Below are 14,004 nucleotides of genomic sequence, written 5' to 3'. Positions count from 1 at the left end.
TAAACTTATCACACTGTTAAAGCATCAAAAGTTGTTCATAATATTTTTTTGGTAGCAAAAATGTGTTCATTTCTAACAAAAACAAGAGCACCTTGGATAACAACCACATAGACTGGCAATATATCTAATGTTGTGATCAATTAGACAAGAAGACCAAGTAGGCTAAAGTGTAGAATCATAGTTGTGTCACCAATGCTCCAAATGTTTCTTGAGCCTATAATTTTGTTATTGTGGAATAGATTAAAGCAATCCCATGTTTGATAAAGAACGACTTCTTTTCTTAAAAATCACAGCACGTGTATGACATTAAAGAATGAATAGTTAAATAACTTTCAGGGGTGTCATTAGACATGTTCATGTATAAAGATGTATAGAATGTAACAGAGAGGACAATGTTTTGTACAAATGAGAATGGTTTACTGGTGTCTTTCAAAATACACCATACTCAAAAACCGGTTGTATTTTGCATATAATAACAGGATAAAATAACAGTTATTTCTAAAATGTTATACAAACCTCTTTACAATCAGTCTCTGTAATTGACAACTTTTCTTCTAAACCCATTAGGAACATAAAGGTTCACATTCTTGTTTCTATTAAGATTTCTGCAAACGTCTGAAATACTTTAATATAGAACATGCTTAATCAGTTGGAATATGGTATTTTTAATGGTGTTGTACTTATCTTTTCATATACAGTAGACAGCACTCAGCAATCTTCCAGCTTGTAGAACTGTTACTGTATGCTATATTGGAAATATTTGTTTCTCTTCCTGTAGTAAAAAAGTATTAGAATGTTAAAATTAGTAATTGATTTTGGCACTAGCCAAAAACACAGTAACAATGTGTGCAGCAGGAACAGATGCACTTCTACGTTTAGTGTACGGATTCCCACCAGGTGAAGCACTGAAAATATTATTTAAATATGTATAGGTATTTTTCTCATTCATCAAGCAATTTGTTGCCTTATTTTGTCCCCAACACTCACTGCTGCTTCTGCAAAGTCAGAGTGCTAAGTGCTGTCTACTACAGGTAACTCCACTTCAAAAAACCTGAACATTCCCTTTAGCTTACTATTTTAATTGGGGGGAGAAACTAAGAAAGCACATACTGACCAGATGAAAAAAGGTTGCACAACGGGCTGCACTGTTAAGAGAACTTAACCACCCAGTCTATTGAACATTCACAATCATTTCTTCATGTTACTGTTAACTACACCCGTGTTTCTATGAACTGTTAGGGTGGAAAACCTAAAACGTGTAGGGCAGAGTGCCTTGAGGACCAAGGTTGGGTAACACTGACCTACACCACATCCATCACCCACATAGAGCTTGCGAGAATGCTGTTAAATTCACTGCGAAAGTCTGGATAGCTGTGATAACCAAGGGCAGCTTTAGTACACATCCACATGTGTGGGATTGTGGTCTGCGAGGAAATCTGTAGTTTCTATGAACTCAATTAGTATGGCTTTATCCAACAGATTGGATCCTGTACAGAACCGCAGGAAAAGCTGAAGATAATTGAAATCAATTTCTCCAATGTACCTTTTCAGGTAACGAGAAACTGTTGACTGGGCAGCTGTCATCTCCTCTGGAAAGATTAGAAGCTCCTTCACTTTTTTTTACAGTTGGCTTTTTTCTGCAATGAAATGATGCAGTCCTTCTGGTGGGAGTAAACCAGCTACAGAACCCACAACGGGACGCCAGCACTTGATTACAAACATTGGGGCCTGAATAAGTACTTTGTGTCCTATCTGTGCCAAAACAGGGAGCAGTGTGTCCTTGGTAGGAACCTGCTTGCACTCATGTGCATCAAGTACTTCCAGCAATTCATCTGTATCCACTGAATTGAAGTCATCCAAAGCCTTCAGGAGAACAGATCGCTCTTCTTGTGAGACGTACAAAAGAAAGGAATCTTTTAAACTACTGGTTGTCGAGCCGTACAATATATCCTCCAGAAAGGGTATTGCAAGCTTCACTGGGAAGTAACCAGCTTGTTTCCACCCTACAACAAACACTCTAGCTATAGCCTGCCATTCTTCACACTGAAAGTCATGCCGGATGAATGGGACTTTCACCTCAACTCCCAATGTGCAGCTGTCATAGAAATCCATCCAAAATTCTGTCAGGCAGTCCCGCAAAACACCACTTCCTTCCCCCTGTTCAAGCTCTCCATTTGGTAACAACATTTTGATATTGACCTCAGATGAAATAATGTTTGAGTCCTTAAAGGCACTGATCAAATCAGTAAGACAATGACCTCTTCTAACAGTCAGTATCACAGGACAAGATCGTGGTTCAGGGGGTGCTTGGTCAGGAATATTGGCCTCTCCTGTCAGCCCCGGTGAGAGAGACGATGTGTGATGAGGTGGATCAGACTCTTTTTCTGTAAACGGTGTTTCAGGGTTTAGTTCAACCACACTAATATCCACCCTGTTATCCCCACTAATAATAACAACTGCATCAGAATCTTCACTTTCACCTACAATTGGCAGACCATCCCATGGTAAAGTGTCATTCAGTTCCAAATATCCACTTATGGAAGCTCCATCATTAATTACAAAGTGGTTTGATGGTTCTGAATTTATGTTTTCCACCAACAGATCATCAGCGGCCTGATTACGTTCATTGTCAGTGAGATCTACCACAGAGGGCTGGGTTATTGCATGATTGGCCTCTACGTCTTGGGGCTGCTGTTGTGTTTTCTTTCTGGTACACAGATAAAGTCGCAGAATTTTGACCTTACTTTGCTTATACAACTCATCAACTGTACTGGAAGCATCCACATGCATCTGTGAGCTCTCAATATGAGTTGAATAGTGTGAAAGACTTCTGGTTTTTTTTGAGATGCCATTGGGGAAAAAAAGATTTTCAGCCATAAGTTTGATATTTGACACTGTTTCATTTTTATCTACAGATAAATGCCTTGTTCCACCACCACTTACAGACTTCACCTGTTTGAACCCACCCTTCTCTTCATCAAAATCCATCCAGCCAAGCTCAATTCGTCTCACTGTTCGTTTTGCATTTGTATTTTCTGCCCACTGAGACAATCTCTTTTTAGGAGGCATTCCCTCAGCTCCTGTTAGTCTTTGTCGTAGCCTTGAGAGTATAGATTCTTTCCTGGATGGTGACGTCCATCAGTGTTGCTTGTCTGCAGAAGGCCACAGTGGAGACTCTATCGCCAACTTTGGGGATGTACTTTGCCAGGTCACTGTCTGTCATTAAGGGAATGACAGTTTCATCAATCTGAAAAATATAAACAACAAATTAATAAAATTGTCAATATTAAAAAAACAATGAATACATACAACTGCATATTTTAGAGTTGTTTTTTGCTATCTACTTTTGATAACAGATACTTTTGGTAATGTGGTACACATTTGTCCAACATAAGATGAACAAGAATTACTTTTTAAATTACTCTTTAAACATATCATGTCATTGATTAAACAAAAATATGAAATACAATTAAAAAAAATTTAGAATGTGCATAGTAAATTGTGGATTGCGGCTCTCCGTTCAAAAACAAACACACAGACACACACACAGCAACAGCTGCAGTGGCTTACATTCTCATCTTCAAGTTTCTTGATCACATCTTCTTCAACTTTGCGCTCTGTTAAAAATTCTCGCAGCCGAGTATCCATAGCTGACCTCTAAACCACATCGAAAATGAAATTTGTATTTTTACACTCAGTTATAAATTTTATGTAGCAGATTTAAACATGATAGCCTACCTATAAAATCACTTTATCTATGGCAAATCAGAATTTGATAATGATTGTTTTATTACTTAGATATTATCTATGGTAATGAGGAATGGAGCGATTGTCTACTTGGAGTTTAAGTTGTTCAGTATGAGCAATGACAACCTGCATCAATACAAAATCATTCCGATCACTGTATGCTTTATTAGTTCCCTTGGCAACGTGATACCCGAACTGAGCTACTGTAACTGCAAGGGTTCATCCGGTGATGCATTGAAAGCTACGGCTCATTTAGCATGTATTACCTTAACAAGTGTGACTCACATGATGCTACTTTCAAAGGAGATGTTCAGCGAAAAAAAGAGGCAATTTTAAGATGCTTTCCATCTAAAACTGTTATTATTGTCCAGACCAGATTAGTTGCACCAGCTAGCATGGTGATGTGGCCAGGGCAAAAGAGAGACACCTTCATGACACAGAGAACTCAGGTTTTATGTTGAACATACCTCGTTTATTAGTAGCCTTCAGCCTTGCTCTACTTTGAAAGTGTGCTGCGGGGCCTACATCCTACAGTTAAAAAATGAGTTTACGGCTACATATTAGCACAACAAAACAACGTGTAGTAACAACATGAGGATACAACGTTTGAAACGTCAGCAGATACCATTTAGAACATAGTAACAAAGATAGGTCTGAATAAATAACTGCTGAAATGCGGGATAACAATATAAAATAAATAAAAAATATAATACACTCACCTTAGGACATCAGCAACAGCAAGGACTCCGTACTATGGCTGACGCAGGTTCTAGTGAATGTGCCCTGGGATGATATATATATATCATCAAGTGTTTCGTGGCCACAAATAAGTATTTCGTGGGCACGTTATACCTATTTCGTGGCCTCGAAATAGTATTTCGTGGCCTCGAAATACGCACGTTATACTTATTTGTGGCCTCGAAATAGTATTTCGTGGCCTCGAAATACGCACGTTATACTTATTTGTGGCCTCGAAATAGTATTTCGTGGCCACAATTTATTTATTTTTTTGACCATGTCATCAGAGGGGCTCCGTAATATAGAATAGAAAGAAAAGAAGAAAATTTAATGACTGTGTGAAGGCAGGCAGGAATGGTGGTTATAATTAAAAAATAATAATAAAATAAATTACAAAAATACATTTTTAGCAATGAATTGCTAAAACAACTCCAGATGGAGCAAATATGATAGAAATTCAAATTCATTTGAAATGCTCATTTTCACCAGTGGAACAGGGTAAGTGGGGAGGAGAGCACAGAAATGATACAGGCAGCAGTGGAGTTACAGGAGGAAGAGGTGCAGTGGGAAAGGGCTGTTTCAAAGCAACCCAGGGGAATGTGGACCCGATTTGATCTCCTATAAAACAAGAGTTTTATGGGCTGATTTCTGGCACCTTTCCACATAAGCTTTCTCTTGAGGTCAGTGAACAACACACTTCCCTTCTTCCACTGACACTCCACCTCTGAGTTGATTGAGCTTGAGAGGTTCTGCAAAAGAGAATGCTTGTAGCATCATACTCAAAAAGACCCGAGGCTGAACTGATTCAACAAATAACTGAGCAAAAGAATGTCATTGTGGGGTACTGTGTGCAGGATTTTGAGTTGAAAATGAGTTTAATCCATTTTTGAATAAGTCTGTAACCAGAGGTGGGAAGTAACAAAGTACAAATACTTCATTACTGTACTTCCTAAATACCTAAATTTTCAGGTATCTGTACTTTATCTGAGTAGTTTTTTTCTGACTACTTTTTACTTTTCCTCCCTAGGTTTTTGAAACATGTTTCTGTTCTTTCTACCCCCTAAATATTCAAAATGGAATTGTGACTTTTGCTTTAACCTATTTCAGGGGAGTTACTATGAACCTCAAAACATCAAACCAATTTGAATCTAAACAGAAAAACAAAAAAGGCTTTTGTTTTTGTCACAACACCAGAACACTGCAGGTGTCCATAAGTTGCAGTATTTCTATCAGCTCAACAAACATCAGCAAACACAAAAACTGTCTGTGTGCAGTTTGTCTCACAGTGTGTTGCTGCTAAAGGTCTAGCTGCTGTATTTCACAGGGCCATGTTGGCCCAGTATTCTTAGGTTTGGTGTGTTTTGTATTTTGCTCTTTCTTTCTGCATTGGTTCCTAGGTCGTTCAGTTAAGATGTTCCTTTGGTTTCCCTCTGTGTGCCCCTCTGTATCTGTGAACCCTCGTCTCCCCTCCTTGTGTTTATTCCATGTTTCCCCAGCCCGCTATGCCCGTGCTCTCCTGTGTCTCTCTCTCTCTCTCGTCCTGTCTGCACCTCTGTACTTCCTGTTTTACTTTGACAGTCTCCCGTCAGTGTCGTGTTTCTCCTGCCATGTCTCGTTACGATTATCTGTGTCAGCTGTGTTCCCCGTGTGCTCCTACTTCCCTCGTTAAGCCTCTGTGTATTTATGTGCATGTCTCTCTCAGTTCAGTGTCGCTTCGTCAATGTCTCCTCCCCGAACCTGTGTGCCTTCCTGTGTTCCCTCGGTCCTCAGTTTAGTTTACCCAGTTTAGTTCTGTTATTTTGTAAGACCTGCAATAAAGCAGCAATTTTGAGTTCAGCTTCTGTCTCTGTGAGTTTTGCGTTTGGGTCCTCATCTTCCTCTACACAGCTAGTGTATGACAATCACAGCCTGTACACTAAGAAAATGTACAGGAGCTCTCAACAGAAATTATTGTGAGTTACGACTCTTTTCCCCACACTGAGCCACTACAACCAATTCTAGGGTTCCCCAACTGCTGAATCCATTTTAACCCCTGACTGGACACATTTTACTATTTAGAGACAAAGTCAACCTACCTATAATGTAGGTAACAGAAAATAGAGATTTTCTGGATTTTTCTTTCTTTTTCTTCAATCTGAGTACAATTAAAAACAACAACAACAAAAAAAACAGTTAAACAGTTTGTATTCCCATCTACTGATATTATTTTATTATTATGTTAATAAAGCAGGTTGGTTCAGTTAGCTTTGCACAAAAATAGAAACTTCCTTCAAAGAGATTCTTTTACTTTCTTAGCTTGAGTACATTTCAGAGCCTTCACTATTACTTGAGTAAATGAGTTAAATCAGTACTTCAACTTTTACTGGAGTATTCTTCTGTGATTACTTTTACACCAGGTGTAACAAGATACACAGCTTCCAAATGTTCAGCTTTGGTCATTCCACGTATTCCATTCCAAGTATTTTCCCAAAAGTCTTGGGGATCATCAACATATTTTCTGGCGAAACTGAGACGAACCTTTATGTTCCTTTTACTCAGCAGTGGTTTTTGTCGTTGAACTCTGCCATGCAGGACATTTTTGCCCAGTCTCTTTGTTATGGTGAACTCGAACACTGAACTTAACCTCTTGGATGAGTCGTCGCTGCATCCTTGGGGTAATTTCCCAACAGTTAACCACTGTTCAAAGGTTTGTCATTTGTGGGTAAATGCTCCCATTTTACACTCAATGCATGAAATTTTAGATATGTATAGTTTATTTTTTCATGGCATATTTATGGAATTGTGTTAAATTAGTGACTGTAATTTTACAGTCATAGTGTGTGGAAAAAAGAGCTTTGTTGAGCTTGAAGTATTCTTTTGATCATTAGAAAAGAAAATATTCTCAGCCATCCCACAAATGTGCCGTTACATGCAGAAACACTAATAATTACTTCTATTTAGACTCATTCAAGTTTAACTTCAATAATATGTTCCTGGTAGTGTGCTTTTAGAGCCCAATCCCATGAATTAAAGCTTCAATTTTGAATTTGAATTTATTTATTTAAAAGGGACAGTGCAGTTTAACATAGTCCAAATACAAAGCATGAAACTGATGTAACGCACATAAGTTTATAGCTATTGCTATAAATTAATTTGATTAATGTATGAACAGGTTGTGTAGATAGGCTTTAAAGGTGGCAAATCTTAAACCCTTATTTAATAGTGCGGGGATCAGTATTTTTACATTATACTGTGCATGCTTCCCTTCGTGAATATTATTAGAAAAAGCTGGGTACATTATCAGTGCTTGACAAAACTGTATTTGATTCATTTTGCAACGTGAAGAATCAGCCAACATGAGTGAGCCAACTGATGAAAGAAAAAGAAATCTCATTTTCTAAATTTCTTTTTTCAGGACTTAAAAGATTAAAAAGTACCTGTTGACTATGTGGTTGGGATCAGTTTATTTAAACAGCACCTTTCAGCTGAGCTGGTGTTTTATCCGTTCATCTCTTTTGCATTCCTCATTCTCATTCTCTCAAGATTTCCTCAATCTCCAACAGTCTGAAAAAATAAACAAAACGTGACCAGCTTCACAAAATTCAAACTCCAGAAGTATGAGGAAGTGCACTGTAAAATCTAATTAGTTCCCAGAACTCAAAAAAATTATGGAAACTCGTTGCCTCAAAAAAACTAAGTAAAGCTTACTTAAGATGACTGTTAGGACAACTTATACATTGCAAGTCTGCAGTATTAACAACAACTTGATATTTCTGACTGTACAATACTAATTGTTTACCTACTGACAAACATGTTAAGTTCAACTAAATGAAAAAAACAATTTGTGGTAACCTGAATATGATTAAAAATAATTAACAACAATTTTTGTAATGATGTTAAAATGAGCCCAACTTTTATTTTCAAACACAACAAAGTATAACAGCCAACATACTGGACACTGTTCTGCTGAACAACAAACAATTATATTGCCATCACTGTTATAATCTTACAATGAAACAAAGTCTCAGATGTAATTATTCTGAAAATAAGTTTAGGCCTACCACAAGTTTGTTTTGTACTTACTTATATAATCAAAATAAAATATTTATTGTTCTGTCACAAGTGCAGTCTCTAATTTAAACAATACATTTGTTTTCCATTCCAACACATGAGCTGGAATGTTGTATTATTTTAAGGATGCTTGTTTCCAGTCCAGGCATTACTGCCTGAATGACTGTCATGGATCGAGGCGATCCAAATGTAGGTGCAGAAGAAAGTCTTTAACTTCCCTTAAGTACAGTGGCAGTGGATGTGGGTTGGAGATGCAATGAGCTTGAACCTGCAGGCGACCATCTTCACTGACCACACCATCTGTGACGGAGGACTCATCCCTCCTGGTGTCCTGCAAGCAAACAATCATATTTTTTGGAACATGAACTTAATTGCTTTCTTAAAACATTTTTTTCTGCATTTGGTATAGAACAGACTCCAATTTAGACGATCTCAGGCTCCCTCCCCACCAGAGAGGTGACATTCAATGTCCCAAATTGTCAGTCTGGATAGCTGTGACCACCACCCAACACACAATAATGTCATGAAAGCATCATTTTAAAAAGGGCTATGCAAACATGGCCAATAACTTTCATTCTAATGATGTGCAAAATGATTTTGGGCACAAAACAGATTTTGCTGTTAGAAAACTTGCAGACTTCACTATATACAGTGTAGACCCTCTAAACTAAGTTTGGGGGATGTGATCTTTCAAGAAATGCAGACCAAACTGTTGTTGTTTGTTTACTTACACAGCATGTCTTGTAGAATTAACTGTGGTCACCAGCAACAGCATAGTGCAGTCATATCTCAAGTCTAATAACAGAAGACAGGAAAAGATCAGTAAAGAAACAACTTCCCCAAACCAAAGCACAAATAAAACAATAAGTAAAACAGACTGATCTAAAGTATGATTAAAGTTCATCCTGATTAATATAAATGTCACTGACAGTTGCTAATATATTGGAAAACCAAAATACTTAGCACTGAGTTGATGTCTTTCTGTCCAACAACAGGAGTGCTGGTCCCGAGCCTCAAAGACAGTAAGAAGCCAGCAGAGGGAGAAAAACAGAACATTTTCAGAAACTGATTTGATCCTTAATGGCTGTGCAATCATTGTAACATAGAGTTTGCTTATGTTGTTAAATAAAGGCTAGCTTTGACATTAATAGATGCCACAGATGTTCAAAAGCTGCCACAAAGCATGAAAAAATGGACGTCTCCAGCGTCGAGCATTTTTTGCAAATATGTGATGTCTTGATAAATCGAGCAGATATTTGAAATTTACACAGCTACATTCTCGCCTGAAAATATCTTAAAAGTTTATTTTGTGACCCAGAAAAAGTAATAAGTTTTTCAGCGGCGCTCCTACGCCATTGCCGCGCTTAAGCAATGCGCACAGGCTCCGACAACCGTGGCCGACAAATGCGATCCTCCTTTTCCCCAGATTACCCTTTCTGGGTCACAAAATAACCTTTCAAGATATTTTCAGGCGACAATGTAGCTATGTAATGCTCAAATATCTACTTAATTTATCAAAATATCACATATTTGCAAAAGTGCTTCCACGTTTTCGGAGAGCTCTGTTATCCACCCCCCACATCCCAATCCTACCCCACCCCTAAGGGCTGCACCTCCCGAAGAATTTTGTCTGGGCTCTTATCTCACTTATTTATTTCAAACAATCAACAGAAAATTTCACCACATAGTTTTATGTAAGGTTTTTAAGGCTGTGGTGTTAATTTTTAAGTAAGATGAGCACAGCGGCAGCAGCAACGCTAGGCTAACACTAACTAGCTAGCAAGATTTTAAACCTGGTGCTAAACTAAGAGAAGCCACAAAATCAGTTTGAATAAGAGTAAACATTTACTCACCAAGTCAGTGTATCAGGTAAAAATCCACAGCAATGACAACAATAATATCTTGAGCTGATGCTTCTCCAGGTTTGCTCAACATATTCCATAAAAAATGCACCGTGAACATGCGGACTGATCCGAGAGGGCGGAGGACTGTAGTCACGTGGCATTTTCAAAACACATCTTTCATCCTTCCGCACTGAGAAGCAAAACTTCCAGCTTACTTAGTTTTTCTAAGTTAAGACAACTCAAATAAATGGAGTTTATCAGCGTTTTTGCATAAAAAGTACTGGTAACTTATTTAAATTGAGTTCTAATAACAAATTGATAAAAATTGAGTTCAGCCTATTTAATATTTTTAATTAAACACAATATTACATTTTACACATAGCTGGACTGGCCATCTGGCATACCGGGCATTCGCCCGGTGTAGTGGCGTGTCTAGAAAATTTTTGTTGGGGGGGCCAGGTAGGGGCACAGATTTGGAGAAGGGTGGCAGATGTAATTGGCAGATAATGTTAAAAAAAAAAAAATCTACCAACCGTTAACCATCATTCAATAACCCTGTAAACCTAATAACTGAATTTGCTTTTGACTCTTATTAGCAGTGGCGGTCCTAGCCTGTTTGGCGCCCTGGGCGAACACTCCCTCTGCCCCCCCCCCCCCACACACACACACACAAAACATGTTAAGGATTGTACATTAACATAAAACTGTTGTCCACACATATATATGAAGAGAGAGAGAGAGTATGCATAGTATGCAAACGGCTACCAAACAGCCATCATAATTCGTCATACAATGAGAACAGGACAAATCAACAATTGACAATGACTAATTAATATTAAAATCTGTAACATAATGTATTGTTTGGAGTTTAGTCTGTTACTGTTACTATTTTTTCCATTTCTTCTTGGGGCAACTGTAACCCACATTATTTCCTTAGGGATTAATAAAGTATTCTGATTCTGATTGTTTCAGGATGACCTGCCATTATCCAATGACACATCTGCTTACCTGTATCATTTGTTCGTTTCTTCTCCTCTTCTTTCTCTTTTTTTCTAAACTGAGCACCTGATGGCTTTGAACTTTTCTTGTCCATCTTCCATTGGTTTTAATTTTGCACTCCAGTATGAACACCCAGCCCCCAACCCGAGGATCACCACAACATAACCTAACAGACCTACACCTTAGTTCACAGATTAACTTTGTCTAGGGTGTATTTCTGGGATTTCACACAACCCAGGATTCAAATCATGAATACATAATGAGCTTGGATTTACAACATTATGAATGAAATGTGCTCTATTTGAAGCAGCAGGTCTCCTCCCCTTCGACGGGTTATGTGTGAGACTTTAAATCATCAAACTGTAAATTATAAATTTTAAATTGTTATTGATCCCTTTACCCCGAGTCCTAAAGTGTATATTTATTTTCTTACTCTACTATATTTATTGTTTGTTTACTTGCACTGCTGTAACTGGAGCCTCGTCGTCTCGTCTCTCTATATACTGGACTGTATGTAGCGGAGATGACAATAAAGTTTACTTTGACTTCAGCAGCGCCGCAGGCGCTTCGAGGGCTCGCGCTCACTTTTCGGTATATAAATTTCGAAAAAACATCGGTGCAAATTATAAGTCTGTATCATAATGTCTGGTGTTTTCGTGTTTGTTGTTTTGTTTTTATTTTGTTTTATTTTGCGAGTTGGTTATTAGATGCTGCTCCAGCCAGCCAGAGAATCCCCGCCCCCGCCCTCTCCTCCCTGTGCATAAAGCAGCAGGCGCACCTCGCAAAGGAGGGCGCCCTTACTCCCAGCAAATGGGCGATAGAAAACCGATTGGTGCCTATGACATTCCCAATATGCGCTGGCTGCCATCGGGCAGCATGAGTCTGAGCATTTTTTTTTTTTTTTTTTTTTTTTTTTTGCCGATGCCCGTGATGCCGCCCCCCATCACGAGTCCGCCCCAGGCAACCGCCCGTGTCGCCCGTATCTAAAACCGCTACTGCTTATTAGAATGAGGTTTTAACCACTACGGTGCAAAGTTTTTAGATACTGCGTTGATGAAGTACAAGAGATACAATCAGTGCTTTGTCAGTGTTTACTCAGCATTCAAGGACAGCAATATTTGCATAGTATTTTTACTGACATATAGTGCACATATGTTTTGGGCAAAAAAATTTTTTGAATATTAAAATACGAACATTTTTAACATACAATTGCCAAATTAGCCAATGCAAAACTTTATCTGCCTATTAAAAAAAGAAGATAATCTTCTCACAAACTGGTGTTTGATTTTGAAACAGGAAAAAAGTGGGGAAACAAATGAAAAGACTAACATTTTAATGAAACCTGAAAGCAAGTAAATACTTTCTATGCTGCCTTATGGTAAACTTTGGTAATATTGATGTATAAAGAACAACACTGGCTGATGATGAAATACAGTCAGCTGGCATGGTGACACTGCCAGTATTAACCTGCAGGGCTGGACTGGTACAAAAAATTGGGCATTTTGACCAGAGATCGGCCCACCAGGTATTAAAGCCATAAAGCCTTTGAATGAAAACAAACGCTGTTGTGACAGTGATGTACACTGTCTTGTTGGTATATGTATGATTTCTATCAATTTTATGTCAGATAAAAACTTTGTTCGCAAGATTCAGATAATTATTTAATAAAAGCTAGATATTTTAAATGAGAATAAGTAAGAAAAGTATTTCTTTGTGCCCCCCTTTCCCTGTTAATGCCCTACCTGGCCCCCTGGCATAACTTTGCTAGATCCGCCCCCGCACAGTTACCAGCTGTCAGCTACATAGAAAAGGATCCTGGTGTTATTTGTCTCTCAGAAACAGTTCATACCTTCCCTTCAACTCATCCATGTCACCTAAAAGGTAAACCTGTTTCTCCATCACCTGTTCAGCTCTGATGATTCAGTAAGGACATCTCCTGGTTTCATCTTCATGTTTCCCTCTCACCAGATAACCAAACCGACATCATGACCAGCAGCTTTTACAGCTGTGGCTCCAGCAAACATCACCTGATACTAGAAATTAATATTAAATAAATTCTAACAACAGCTGATCAAGCTTAAACGTGCTGCTGTTGTTTAGCGCGACATCAGCTGGTTTCCTCTTTCTGGCGCAAAGTGGGCGATAAACAAACAACAGAAAAGCCGATCAGCTGATCATTGATCAGTTTCATGATTGAAGTAGCAACAGGAGAGGGAGGGGGAGAGAATGAGAGAAGAGGAGGCAGCTGACAGCGTAATGACACAGAATAACTCCAGCTTTGTCTTTTTCATTCTAGCTTAAGTACAGGACAAACTGCGTCTCTTCTCAGCTCAATATGAAACGTGTAATATTTTCTCTGAATGAGGGACCATTCCATTTTTAAGGAGCCGTTGGAAACTCTACTAACTAACCTTATGAATAAAATAAAGTTCACCATCAGTAACATCACAGCACCCACCCAGCTGTATAGAAACTCCGTCATGCTAGCTAGTACGCAGTAAGAGTTATTGTAACTGACTGTAAAAAGTCAGCACAACGAAAATAAACTCCACCTAAATTTGGTTTATATCTGACCCAGATAGACTGCAGGTCATAACTTCTTACCTGAAGTTCAGTTCACCTGACA

Source organism: Oreochromis aureus, linkage group 10 (genome assembly GCF_013358895.1).
Source record: "Oreochromis aureus strain Israel breed Guangdong linkage group 10, ZZ_aureus, whole genome shotgun sequence".
NCBI lineage: Eukaryota > Metazoa > Chordata > Actinopteri > Cichliformes > Cichlidae > Oreochromis > Oreochromis aureus.
Note: the sequence above shows the minus strand (reverse complement) of the source record.